This window comes from Myripristis murdjan, chromosome 22 (genome assembly GCF_902150065.1).
Source record: "Myripristis murdjan chromosome 22, fMyrMur1.1, whole genome shotgun sequence".
In the NCBI taxonomy this organism is placed as follows: domain Eukaryota; kingdom Metazoa; phylum Chordata; class Actinopteri; order Holocentriformes; family Holocentridae; genus Myripristis; species Myripristis murdjan.
Window position 1 is genome coordinate 28,464,332 of NC_044001.1, and position 14,548 is coordinate 28,478,879.

A 14,548-nucleotide genomic window follows, 5' to 3' on the forward strand; every position below is an offset into this window, starting at 1 on the left:
TACTGCTGGTAGTTTTAAATATTTTTTCTAAAGAAATGAGAGGGGATTTCATTCAGCTTTCATTTCGTTTTATTTTTTAACAATGCATGAAAACCTTGTGGGTTACTGCACTTTTCATTTTGCTCAATCAAACTGATTGGCTTTTAAATTTGCCTGTGTGGAACTGGACTTAATGACTAAGGACAAATGTGGAGCCTGAGGCTATAACACTTGAGAACCACTGATCTAGATGACATACTTCCCGGCAAACCCTTTAATGTTGACTGGACTGTGACACCGCCGACTGCACCAAAGTAAAAAACACAGCAAATGTGGTGTGAAAATGAGAGGACGCGGTCCCTGTAGTCATCTGTAGCTTTTACCTGCATCATTTGGTGAAAACAGGACCTAAGTATTTTTGAAACCCAGTCCGGCAGGAAGGTAACAATTTCCAGAGCCATTTGTAGAAATCTTTCCTGTGCTGTAATATCATACTGTGACAAATATGTGTTTGTTTGGGATGATGTTCCACCTGCATGTTGCAGCCTCTTGTACTCCGGGACCAGCACTTTACATCTTCCCCAAAACTTCACACTATATTCATAATCCATGCTGTTCAAGTTCAACGTTTGATAACCATCCTGCATAATTTAATTACTCACAGACTATTCATGTTCTACTGACCAGTCACGGAAGAATTATAATTGGTTATGATTATAGTAATAGCTCTCTATTACCATTCAGTTCAAAAGAAAGTTAAACACACTGCACAATCACCCCAAGTTAATTCCTGTAATTTGCCATAAATCCACTACCAGGAACAATACAGCGAAAGGGGCTCTGAAATTGCTTTTCCTTTTCCCTTATTATCTGCCTTCTTGGGAGACTTCAATCAGTATAGTGTATCCTTAACATTCTCTTCCAATCCCAGGCTGTTTGATTAACTGTTACATTTGACTTGAAAGACGGACGTCTGCGATGGTCTGGGCGAAAGTAATTGGCTTCCCCAATGGACAGCTGTAATTTGGTTACATTAAAATGGACGTGTGTCTGCCGCTCGTAATTGTCCAACCTGCGAAGTGGCCCCTTTTCTTTTGACACTCAAACCTTTGACACGTTTCGCAACTCCGGGGCTTTCATAAAGTTAGCCCACGTCAAAATACTCGGTTGAGATTGTTGGCCGCAGCAGCTCTGATTGAATTTTCCCGAGCTGAGGTTAAACTTGGCCGAAATCCTGAAATTGTGGCACAACAAAATGTGGGCTGGTTGTGTTCACCCTCATACACATTACATACACATCTGAGGTGTCTTCAAGCCTCCCTGTCACATCAAAACTGACTAATGAAGTGACATGCTGGCATGGATAACGAACTGACTCCGCAATTACACAGCATGATTAAAAAGAGAACTCAAAGGACCGTACCACTTGTATATAAGGTTCTACCCGTCTTTTCCCAAAGCAAGCAGTCGTATTTTAGAGCTCTGATATCATTTTCCCTCCCTTTTATGCAGCCGTTGGTTTCCATTCATTCCACTATGATATGAAAATGAACTTTCAGAGACTTCAAACTTTCTTCACCCCAGTGTTCCATCACCGCAATAAAGTCGTCCACAGTAGTTTTTCTAAAAGCAGCCGCACTGTTGTGTTTTGATGACTTGGCGAAGTGGTACAGTACCTCTGCCAGAAAGTAGTCCCCGGGGAAACATTTGCTGTACACAACAAATTATCAGGTCTGTGGTTTACGAATGGTGACGACTTTGTTAGCTGTAGAGGTAGAACATTATGAGGTGGCTGGTTCAACCAAGAACTTAAATGTGAAAATGGAGGGATATTGATTTTATGTTGTGAAATCTTGAGTTTAGTTTGTTGACATGTAAAATGCAGGTAAATTGTAGTAAACAGGTCAAACATTCAAGTCCACTGTTCTGGTCCTTTAAAGATACCATGCAGTCTGCTCATCCTACAACTCATGGAATAAAACACTGGGATCAAAGCAGAATATGAAGAATTCATCATGCACATCTCAAGCACTGATACTTAACAGTACAATATACCTGACAACATCCAGCCAGAGAGCTGTGTCAGTGTATGATTAAAACAGAGGCTGCAGAGGCTTTTTTTTTTTTTTTTTTTTTTAATTTGGCCACTTTGGAAAGGTCCACAGAGGTGCAGAAGCAAGAAGCTGCTTCACATTCATACAGTTCTACACACTAACAACACAATAGGAGCCCACATGGTGGTTAAATATCCTCATTAGTTGCTTTGGCTCCCCTGGGCTGCTGCTCTGTATTTCTATCTCTCCATTCCCTTCCAGAGCACGGCGAAACATCTCCCAAAATAACACTGTTAGCACATAAGCAAACATGAGCAAAGCAGATTGTGTCAATATAAAAAGCAACAGTTCCTGGCACCAAGTTTTTAAGGAAATTAAATGCCTCTTTTCTTGTGATTTTCATATGTTAATTGGAAAGTAGATGTGGCAGGTCGTGTCTGCAGGAAAGTTCAGCATATCAGCCTTGTACCAGGGAGACACGACCTGATAGCACTCTCACAAATAATGAGAATTACATGAAATAAAAGGATACTTCACTATCATGTGGACTCAAATCATGCCCGATAACTATACAACACTACAGTTATACTTTAATTACCAATTTAATGCTACTTAGAAATGGACATAATACCAATTTGACCAAAATTTTAAAAAGTGAAGAGAGGTGCAGGCTGTTTTCCAGGCAGATCCTGCTTCACATTCATGCAGTTCCACACATTCACAGCAGGAGCTGTGCGATGCAGACAGTCTTCCATTGTTTGGCACTGGGCAGTGCCTTGCCTAAGGGCATAACGATGATAGCTGCTGTCGGAGGTGAGTGTTATTCATTCACTTCCTGAACCGTTTTCCCCCAATTGGTCTGGGGATTCAAGCCAGCGACATTTTGGACACAGGCCCGCTTTTTTTTTTTTTTTGCCAAGATATTGACTCAATCGCCAGGCTTTGAGTTGTAGAGCCCTCACTGCCCCGTGAGTGTACGAGAGAAATGAGGCACACATCAAAGGGACATTTGGGCCAGTATCCTCAGGATAAGGATTAACATGCACAGCGAGCTGAGGGAAGGAGCACGTCCTCACAGGAATTCCTGGGAGGGCAGAGAGCAAATAGAGAAAAAGGTAAGGAGAAAGGAGCGAGACAGGTGAGAATACAGAACGCAAAGAGGAGGAGTGACAGGGATGGTGAAATATATACAAGGTAAGAGAGGACGTGTGGAAGAGCCGAACAAGCAAAGGACATGGAAAGGGTAAAATCTTGGATGCATAACTTTATTGTATCACATGGCTTTTCTAATATCCACATCTATATCATTGGCGGTGTTTATCTTTGAAGGAAACAATACAGTTTGCACAGGCCAAGAGATGGAATATTTCACTGTTACTGTCACAGATGTCTAATTGTACAACAATTATTCACTGAGTGATATGTAGAATGTTCAAGGTCAAGTTCAAGGTCAAGTTCAAGGTCAAGTTCAAGTTTATTTAGAGCCCAATATCACAGCTTACAGTCTCAAAAGGCTTTACATGCCCACAAGTTTACAGCGAACAGGACGACACCCCCGACTTAATCCTCAGGCTTTCAAAAAACCAGCTGAACTTAGAAAAAAGAGAACATCATGGCCTGAGTGTCAAAAGATGAGTCAGGGTGTCTGTGAGATTCAAAAAGACAAATGTACATTTAAATCAAAACCGAACTTTGGTAGAAAACATGTTTGTCGCGTACTTTGGGTCGGTTTGTCCTGTAAAAACATGAAACATGTCAAAGCAGCACGGCAGCCCAGGTACAACAGTAACCTGTGCTTATGTAGATTCAAATCTTCATGAAAACCTTGCTTTTTAAATGAATAAAAAGCATATTCATGAATATTCCATCCCATTTCTGTCTTCAACTCAATTAAAATCTGCTGCACTATGGCTTTAGCACCCAAACAAACACAAACAAAGTGTATTGTGTCAATTTAAAAAGCCACAAGTCCCGGTACCCATTTTTTGAAGATTTTTTTTTGTTTTGTTGTACAACTAAATGGAGAAATACAAATCCAGTATTGTGGATTAGCAGCTCAGGGGAGCGTAGAGTAACTAATGAGGAGATTTCCAGCACCATGTGGACTCATGCAACGATACAACCCAACACCACCAGGTTCAATTTTGCTTCAAGGACTGAATTAAAAAAAAAAAAAAAGAAAGAAAAAAAAAAGTAAAAAATGTATTTATATAGCGCTTTTCACAGAGAGAACTCACAAAGTGCTTTACAAGTTAAAAATACAAATGCTCTAAGCTAACAATATACAAATGCAATTCAAAGAAATGAAAATACAATAGACGGTAATAAAACAATATAAATATAAATATATATATTCAGTATAAAAAGGTGATGCTAAGGAAATAAAAATGCAATAAAAAAACAATAGAAACACAAAGGCAATACAAGGAAATACAAATACAACAGTGGCATAATCTAAGCCTGTCTAAATAGATGTGTTTTGAGCCGCTTCTTAAAAATGTTGACAGAGGTCACGGCTCTTAGGTCCGGTGGAAGCGCATTCCACCATCTTGGAGCCACGGACTCAAAGGCTCTGTCACCCTTGGTTCTAAGCCTAGTACGCGGGACTGCTAGTAGGCCCTGATCTGCAGACCTCAGGGACCTACTAGGGGCATAAGCATGGAGCAAGTCGGACAGATATGCAGGTGCCTGACCATGTAGGGCTCTATAAGTCAGTACCAGCACTTTGTACTGGATCCTGAAACTAACAGGAAGCCAGTGTAAAGAGGCCAGGACCGGAGTAATGTGACAGTACCTCGTAGAGTGGGTCAGCAACTTGGAATTGCATTTAAGATCAGCTGGCCACCAAATGAACCTCTTGTAGATATCTGTGTTCAGTAAAGCAGATAGGGTGCCAAATCATACAACTAACCTTGTTGGGGAGTTGAACCTATTATTACACGTTGAAAATGTTTTTGTGCCTGGAACCATCAGTGACTGGGAGGCCAGCACCATGTCATTACTGAGGGGAGTTACATTCGGACACTCCCTGTGCATGATTCACAGCAGCCAGCTGAAGCGCTGCCAGCTGGGTTTGAAACAGTTCCCTTCCATGAATAAAGAATGTGAAAGGCGTCCTGTCAGATCAGGCCAGGCATGAGATGAGTTCGGTTGGTGTGAAGTCACTTTAGTAACTGATGATGGCTTGTCAGTGCAGAGCCATCTGGTGGCACGCCTCCAGCCACATTTGACTGGCTGATGACTTTCTATCGCCCTGAACCGGCCAATGAGAACGCTGCATTGCACACGTAAATGTCACCGAAACAGCTATGGATGAGAGTATGTGAACACACACACACACACAGACACATTCACTCATGTACACTCATTCACTCAAAACTTGAGACGCACTTGCATGTGTGTCAGCATGGACACACTTATTCATTCACACTACACAAACACACACACCAACACACACACACACGATCCCCTGAAATATTTTCCTTATGTGTGTGTTTTGTCAGTATGGCGGCGTCCCATCCCTGTGCATCGCAACGATGACGCATGCTTTATCGTCCCGACTTCACCCTCTCTCGCTCAAGTGGCCTGACAAGAACAATAGGGTGTCAGAGTGTGTGTACGTGTGTGTGTGTGTGTACATGTGCGTGCCAGTGAATCAGAAAGGTGATTCATTTGTCCGTCTCCACACACCCACTCAAAATCCTTTTCATTCTTGTCACATAGCTTGGTTTGGTTTCTCTTGAATCTCTCTCTCTCTCTCACTCTCTCGCTCCAAGCAAGCTCCAACCAAGCACACAAGAGAAAGATAATGGGCTTATTTTCTCTTTTTTTTTTTCTTTTTTTCCCCCAGTTTTCCTGTCTTTGTCTCATTAAAGTCATTTATAATTAATGTTTTTAAGATTCATTTTTTTGTGTGTGTGGGTGTCTTTTTTAATTCAAACACCCAGACCTTGCACCATTCTTTCCCTAGCTGCTTGTAATTTTTGATGATGTAGGAATTTTGGCTTATTTTAATGTTGGACTCGTTTAGTGTACGTCCAGCTGGAGAAAAGTCTCTTAAACCTCCAAAAATGCAAAACACAAAGCCAAAACTGCTGTATTTATATTTATTTTACACATGCTGCATGTTTGATATCAGCAGGAAAACACTGGTGAATTGTGGCACACAGAATGACTCATTAAACAGCTGGGGAAAAAAAAAACATTAATAGCCAGGAGAGATATGAATAATGAAATTTTCTTTTAAAGAAGTGATGGACTTGGATGAGCATTCAACAAAATGTAAGAGTTATAATTGCAACTTTGGCGTTAAAAGCCATTTGCTACCTGCTAGTTGCCAAATTGATCACAATTAGTGGATGATTTTTTTTTTTTTTTTTTTTTTTTTGCAGATGCAGAAAGTAAATTATCATCGAATTTGCTTTCACTCCATGAATATAAAGAATTGAAACGGACAGCTTTGGTATTCAATGAATGTTACTGAACAGGGCATTTAACTGGCATTTATTTGTCAGAACATGTAGCCACACTTGGCCAATAAGAGGGACTTGGCACGTAATTGGGAGTGGGCGAGCCTTTCTTCAGAACATTACCTGAAAACGGACACACATCCAGCAGTTACCATGTTAATTTGCAGTCTTATCAACACCAACTGCACAACACACTGAATTTAGCAGGGAAGTTAGCTAGCTAGCTAACATGGCTAGAGCTGATGGGACAAATCCAGTAATAAATAAAAAAAAATGTGAAGTAATGTTCTTTGGGACTCTTGAGATCCAGTGGTTTCTGATGTTTTTTCAGTAGGGGTGGGGAAAAATGGATTGATCTAAGTGTTGTTGTTTTTTTTTTTTTTTTGGTTTATTACAATGACTTCACTGATTTTTTTTTTTTTTAAATACTTAATTAACAGTAAATGTGTTGGTATATGAAACTAGACAACTTAAGGAATTGTTGGTACCAAGCATGTCATGCCAGAATGTTAGCAAATGTAATATCACTAAATATTGTTCACAGTTCCACAGTCGCCCGTTCATTGTAGTGAGACCATTTTTTCAAACTTGACGTCCTCTCATGAAACTTTACAACCACAAACTAGAGGAGACTTAAAAAAAAAAAAAAAAAAGAAAAAAAAAATTGCAATAAATTGTAATAGTGAATTGTAAAACTTGTAGAGTCACAATACATATCAAATTGGCACACAAATATCATAACAGTATTGAGTCAGGAAATAAGCATACCATCCCAGCACAATTTTTCAGAGTGAATGTGTGAAATGAAATGTTGGTGTGATGCACAAAGCTGGCTGGACTTGAGGCGGTGTGTCCCACTGTGAGTTTTCAAAATGGCTGCCAAATGAAGAAGGTTGTGTTAAGTAGCTTTAGGCGCTTTAATAGCTCCTTATGGCAGGGGGAGGCAGGGGCCATCGCAGTTTTACACAGGGACAGACTGGGACCAAAAAAAAAAGTGGCCCTGGACTTTAACTGTACTCCACTGGCCTCAAACTGTCCCCCACATGTACAGCATATGTCCACTGATGTACAACCTCGCTGAAGCAAATGAGGGACTGTTTGAACAGAAAGCACCAGATGGAAATGAAGACTCCACTTTCCCCACTGAACAATCATCAGCCTTCATACCAACAACAGCAATTATGAATGGAGTTTGATTCTTTAGTTACTGTAATTAAGTTTGCTCACATTTGTATTTTTATAAACATGATTTATATGGTAAAAGAAAAAAGCCATAGATTGACCCTGTGATCATGATTGATGATTTGCATTAAAAAAAAAAAATCAGTATTGTTTGTTTCTGTTGATGTTTATATTGTGACAAATTGCAAGTTTTAATCATTCGAAGAGGGAACCTGTGGTGTTGTGGCTAATTCCTGCAGTATTCCCTGTGGTTTCCTGCAGTTTGTTGGAGAAAAATGCATTCAAATGGTACTATTCTATCTTTGATGTCATTTAAGGACATTTTCAAATATTAGTATGGACAAGTAATGTTAGCTGATAATGGCTGGCGTGGCACGTTTTTACCGAGGGGCTTTATGAGCATATAAAATCTTCAGTGATCAGGATCTTAATGAATAAAATGCACCTACTTAAGTGGTTGGGCAACAGTTTGGCTGGCAGTAACTGATTGCTAAACAAGCTTTCTCTTATCTGTTGAAATGATAAATCACGTAGCCTGCTGCCCTCTCTTTGTGGCAGCTTGTGCCAGTGTTGCTGGGCGGAGGTGGGTCAGCCCGGGAAGCTGAACCTGTGTAGGGCCGGCTGATGTGTATCCCTCCTCTTCTGCGGCACTAGCTGCGGCGGTAGAGGAAGCCAACAGGTCGGAGAGTCTTCCGCATTTGGGCTTCAGATGTCTCAAGAGTTAGTTTTTCTGCTCCATTAACTCTTATCAGCATTTGCAAAGGCGTCGCTGACTTCCCCGCTCTGCCTCTGCCAAATGTGTCTGAGTGAGGCGGGGTGGGGCCACGGGGGGCTGCCCGCTGGGCCGCATTGAATGACAGCTCGACCAAAGAGCAGTACAAGGAGGGCGAGCACTCAAACACACAAGTGTAGTCATTACAACTGGACTATTTTAACCCTCTTTTTGTCTGGGACATTGGAAAAGCTTAGTCGAAAAACTCATTATTATAGGCCAAGTTTAAGGGGAAAAAAGTTGGCTAGAAGCCCCACCCTAAGGATTACAGTCATTCCAAATAGTTCCCAGCAATTTAACTTTATTTTTTTCTCTCTCTATGCTTTTGAGGCAACGTGCTTTCCAAGTACCCCTGTCCCATCCACACTGAATTGCACTTCATTAAAAATCGGCCATTTAGAGTCAACAAGTGTTTACATCGATCTGGCTCACTGTTTTTTCAGAATGCTAAGTGTTCACTTGCCGTTGCAAAGGCCGTCTATTAGCTGATGTTTGTGGGTAAATGAATGTTTCGGTGATTGCAGCGGGACACCTTTTGATCCTCGTTGTGATGTGATTGCCGCAATCAGGGTTATTTAATGAGGTGGCGAGTGCGGCCGCACCTTTACTCCGCCGCGCTGCTGCGGTCGCCCTTTGACTCGAAGCAGCCAGGTGTGTGCGTCGGTGTTTGCGTGGTTTCTGCATGCACCTTTATGGGCCCGTCTCCATTTTTGCGTGTCTTTGTGAGACGTCCCGTGAAAATGAATTTGTACAAATGCTCGCACAGAGATTCATGCACAAACACAAATCATATCAACAGCATCCAATTCAACGAGATTTTTTTTTGTTGATGTTGTTGTCCTGAATAACACATACACACACACACACACACACCAGAATAGCCCTCCATCTCTCTATGCAAAACCAAAGTGCCCTTCAGTGTGCAATGCAAGCTATACGAGCAGCCTGCTAGATTGTTGTCACTCTGTTGAGCATGTTAAACTCCTCTCTCAGGCCTAGTGAGCAAGTGGACGTCCATAACATGACATCTAACCCCCATTACTCCACAATACAATCGGCACTAAACAGTGGCAACAGACAATGGTGCATTGTATTCCATATCCTAAGGGGCAAACGCATCAGCCGGTTTCCATATTTCTCTTTCTGCCGTGGCAAGTGGAGAGCCATGTGGCGAATAGTGGGGGGAGTGAGTTTTGGGGCATGCAGCTGGAATTAGCACACCCACATAGTATTAGCATATTGTATTAGAAGATGAATAAACAGTTCTCCAGTGGGCACAAGGGGGAGGCAATATTTTCATAAGGGCCTTAATGTGTGCGGGCTAAATCGGCTTGGGCAGAGAGGGGAGAGTGGGGGTTCTGGGCCCTGGCGATGCAGCGCCATTGTGCTTGGCGTTATCTGCCTCCGCAAAGAGCCTCCTCATCCGCCTGCGCCTGCTCATTAGCATTAGCCAGGCCTCTTTGTATGTGTGTGTACGATGTGTGTGTGTGTCGCAGAGAGAGATTGTGTATTTGCATGAGAGAAAGTTTGCGCATATGAGAGCATGGGTTGCGTGGGCTGGTGGTACAATTACAGGAGGCAGGAGAACAACATGCCCTCACACACAGCGACACACACACACACACACGCACCTATACACACACACACACACACACAGGCACGGACACAATCATGCATCTATCAGCGCCTCCCAACTTCCCAGCAATCACACAGAGCAGCATATGGCCACACAGTCAACGTGTCGTGGCCAAAAAAGAAAATTACCTACGCACGGAGCTGGTGTGTGTGTGTGTGTGTGTGTGTGTGAGAGAGAGATAAAGAGAGAGAGAGAGAATAAAAGGCAAAGAGACCCTGTTGCACTTATATAACATGGAATGATTTTTCTTTTTATTGTTAATACTGTTACTCCTCAGTGTGTATCCATATTGGGATGGAAAGACTCCCATTTACACTGATTTAAAAAAAAAAAAAAAAGATTTTCAGCGAGGGAATTGTTGTTGTGATGGACAAGAGACAGGAGAGCATGATATTGACAGTGCCTTGTGCCTTTTGTGCTTATATGTGCACATATTTTGCATTACTATACCAATGCAGACCCTTCCAGTCGTTACATTCATTCAGTAAAACCTTTCCTAAATGGAACGAGGTAATGCTTTGTTTTTGCAGTTAAAGGGGTAATCACACATCCTGAACTGGAGTAGACTTTTCTGTTCAAATCAGCACAGCAGGATGGTCAGAGCATCTTTATATGCATCATTGCCATTGTAAAGAACTGTGGCCACCGCACCGGGCTAATTTCTATATTCCAGTTGGTAGAAACAATTCATGTCTGGTTGCTGCGTTTAGCAAGCAGCCACAGCACAACGGATCCTCTCAGGTCTCAAAGGAGGGACACTTTACTGCTCTTTGCACACACTGTCACTGTTGGATCTAACCACCATCACCATTTTTGCTCTGAATGAGCCAAATGACCACAGCAAACAGTTCCATGTCCATTCTACTCCATTCAGGTTCTGTGGGAATAATTCACCCATTTCAAAAGAATATAATGTTGTTTCACCTCCAAAACAGCTGTGGTGCTCTCTTCCTCTCATTGTTACTGAGTGCTGGATACTGGCTGGATGCTCCACATGCTAACTGTTAGCCTCCTGCCACTGAGGTGGACTTCCCCCCAGCTAACATTCTGAAAAATAACCACTTTAATCCACTAGTTCCTTTCCTAAAATGCACATAGATCTACCAATAACAAGTGCATATGCACAATAGTGTTGCTCAAATTATTGTTTTTGACTATATTTTTCCTGTCATCAACATCTGGAAAATTTATATTTGTTATAATTTTGCTGCTATTTTTGGATGTAAAACTTTTGCTACACATCATCAAATTGAAACTTTGTTTATTGAACAGTTTGAGTGGATTAAGGTGGTTATTTTTCCGAGTGTTAGCTGGGGGGAAGTCCAGCTCAATGGCAGGAGGCTAACAGTTAGCATTTGGAGCATCCAGCCACTATCCAGTACTGTTCTCATGACTTAATGCCTAATTTGGGACAATCCTCTCACTATGTTCCTTTAACTGTCAAACCCCAATTCAAAAATCCAGCCTTTGTAGAGGTGTGTACCAGCAAACTAGCCTGACTTTACAGGATCGTCCTCATCTTTGTACCCTTGGTCGGACATTTGGCACTAACACAGGATAGAAGTGGGAGATCACACATACACAGATGCATTCACACCCACAGACACGACTTGGAACTCGTTATAATGCATCTCAGATACACATGTAATTACTATTAGTGCAGTGGCAGTCCTCCTGATCAAGCACCTATCACTGAGAGAGCACCAAGTAGCCAGACTTGATCAAACGCTGCCAGTCTACCGCCGATCTGAATAATGAGCTCCATCCGAGCCTGCCGTCCTGCTGCCACTCATACTCCTACTCTTAGTCTCTCTATCACGCTCTTTTCTCTCTCACATCATTATTTCTTGAGAAGCTGCAAGCAACCCCACAGATGCTGGTTTTGTATGCGCGCACACACACACACACACACACGCACTGTGGATGAATTTAGTTTTTAGGGTTCTACTGAGGGGATTTGGAAAGTGATGCCGGTATTTTTGGATTCAAACTGCCAGTAGACGATATTTCTTGCTGATTTTTAGTGTCTGAAATTTTAATGGTGTGGCATTTATATCCTCATGATACACTAAAACTTCATTAACACCTCTACCTCTAATATGATAAACGTTGTAATTTATAATTATGTCTATAATATCAACCGGAACCACATTTCATTGTAATAAAAGGTCAATAGTGGAGTGGATTGCTTCCAAACAAAGTTTTGTTTTGTTTTTATGCAATGACAAATAAATAAATGTCTAAAATATCTTAATATCTGAGTATAAACCCCTTCTATTGGTATAATCCCTCTGTGAACATAGACACACATGCTTCAAAGGCACAGTGAGTAGGATTTGTTGGTGTGGTGTGTAAACGCAACATTCAGAGTTGGCCCCTCCTCCCTGGCTAACCCTAACCACCAGCAGTGAGTTTGTATTTCCTCAGTTCCTCAGTCAAAGTTGTTGTTTTTTTTTTTTTTTTTTCCCCTTGGACGGCGACAAAATGTTTTATGTTTCCTTCCATCGCCATCCTAGGAAAAAAAAACTGGCAACAGCACCTTGCTCTTCATCGTCGGTGCTCGCCAGCGGGCGAAAACCAACCCCAGACTCGCTTTCTCTGTGGTATGAGCTTTGTCCGCTTGGCGTCTCACCCTGTTATATTTGCTTTGTCTGTGGTCAGCGTCTGCGATTTTCATAGCTTCCTATCGATCTGGCACTGTGCGCTGTGATTGGCTAGAAGCTTCACACCCGAGGCCCTAAGGCCGATGCCCAGAAGAGTCCCGAGCTCAGTATATGTATATGAGTCTGTGCTGTTTTTTTAATGAAAATCCTTCTTCTTCTGCCCTCAACAGACAAACTTGTGGTTATTGTAGTATCAGCCAGACAGCAATGTAATATTATTTTCTGCGTGTCCTGCGTGTGATATTTTCCCTCAGGGCAGCCTAAAAGATGTTGTGTGATCTATCCTGGCACACACAGCACACTGCAGTGTTTGCCAACTGCTCTAAAACTATACACACATCACTGCACACAAACATACGTAGTGTACATAAAAAGAATGGGAAAACTCTGTGTTTCCTGCCATTCCATAGTACTCATACATTAAAATATACTATTACTCCTCCTATTCCACTCATTCACGTAAAATGCTCATTTAATGTGTACGTGTGTGTTTGCATGCTTGTAGTTATGTGTGCAGCTGGAATATAAGTGCTGCTGACATAGCCTGCTGTGTGCACCTGCAGCGACACAGACAGACAAACACACACACATACACTCAGACTTACATGGCAGGGCAAAAAAAAAAAAAAAAAAAATACATTAGCGAGTGCCTGTGGATGATGAATCACCCAAAGGTGCTTCCTGGTTGTTCCATGGGACGCCTGGTTGACTCACGCTGGGACTTGACAAGAAGACGGCGGGGGGTGAGGGTGGGCAAAATTCAAATAAGAAAAGTGGAAGTTTTTCTAAGTGGATGCAGCTGATCTTTTCACGCTTGTCTTAAATCGGGAGCGGTCGTATTCTGCGTGACATGTCTGTGAGTAGGAAAACAATATCCGGAGTATCCCAATATATAAGAAAATGTGTTGTCACTTTGCTGAGGTTTTGCTTGAATACAAGTTAAACAGGCAAGGGCATTTGAAACTGCAACTGGTATTTATTGATTTTCTCTTACAGTACTGTCCTTCACCCATGTAAATTGGACTTCATGGTGCAATGCTAGACGGGACCAAGGCCTACAGTTTGTTTTTTGTTTTTTGTTTTTTTACTGTAACAGCTGTGCAGTTGGAGTATACTTTGTATATATCGGTATGCACAAAAGTATAAAACTTACGTGAAACTATACTTAAGTTGAAGTACAGACTCAAAACTAGAATAAAAAAAATATATGCAAAAAACTGCTCATTACAGTAACTCATACTTGTGTCTTCAACTTTTTATTATAAAACAGCCAAGAAAAGATTGTGTAAGAAATGTTATTGACTGACTGACAGCTGAAAACTAATTCTGAAAAATGGATGCACAAACTTAAAACTTAATTCATAAGAACCTGAAACCTATCATCATTGCCATGAATGAGGAAGTAAACTAGCTACTGCAGCATCTTTGCAGTAAGGGATAATCCACAAGCATCAGCTTCTGTTTGGTACCATATGTATATTCTGACTTGCATGTGACATGTTTTCATGTTGATTATGATCAGAGTGGCTGACAGAGTGGCTTTCCTACTGACTTTTTTTTTCATAGTATGGTGACAGAATGTCTAACATTTTGGGTGGTCATTTTGGCTCAGTGGTTAAGGTGAGGGTTAAGCATAAGTTTGTTATGGCTTAGTACAGAGGGGAGGGAAAGGGTAGGGAGTAGGGAAAAGCTGACGAATGAATGTAAGTCAATTAGTGTGTTCCGTCACCATCCTAGGAAAGGAAAACTCTTGTGCTCTGCAATTCTCTGGTTTATGAATCAAATGAATCGCA

At 41.6% G+C, this 14,548-nt stretch overlaps 1 protein-coding gene across 1 annotated transcript in view; it reads left to right on the top strand.

Annotated features, from left to right (window-relative positions):
- nrxn3a (neurexin 3a) overlaps positions 1–14,548 on the top strand; it is a 445,490-nt gene that overhangs the window by 314,671 nt on the left and 116,271 nt on the right. The gene's annotated exons all lie outside the window — the stretch shown is intronic.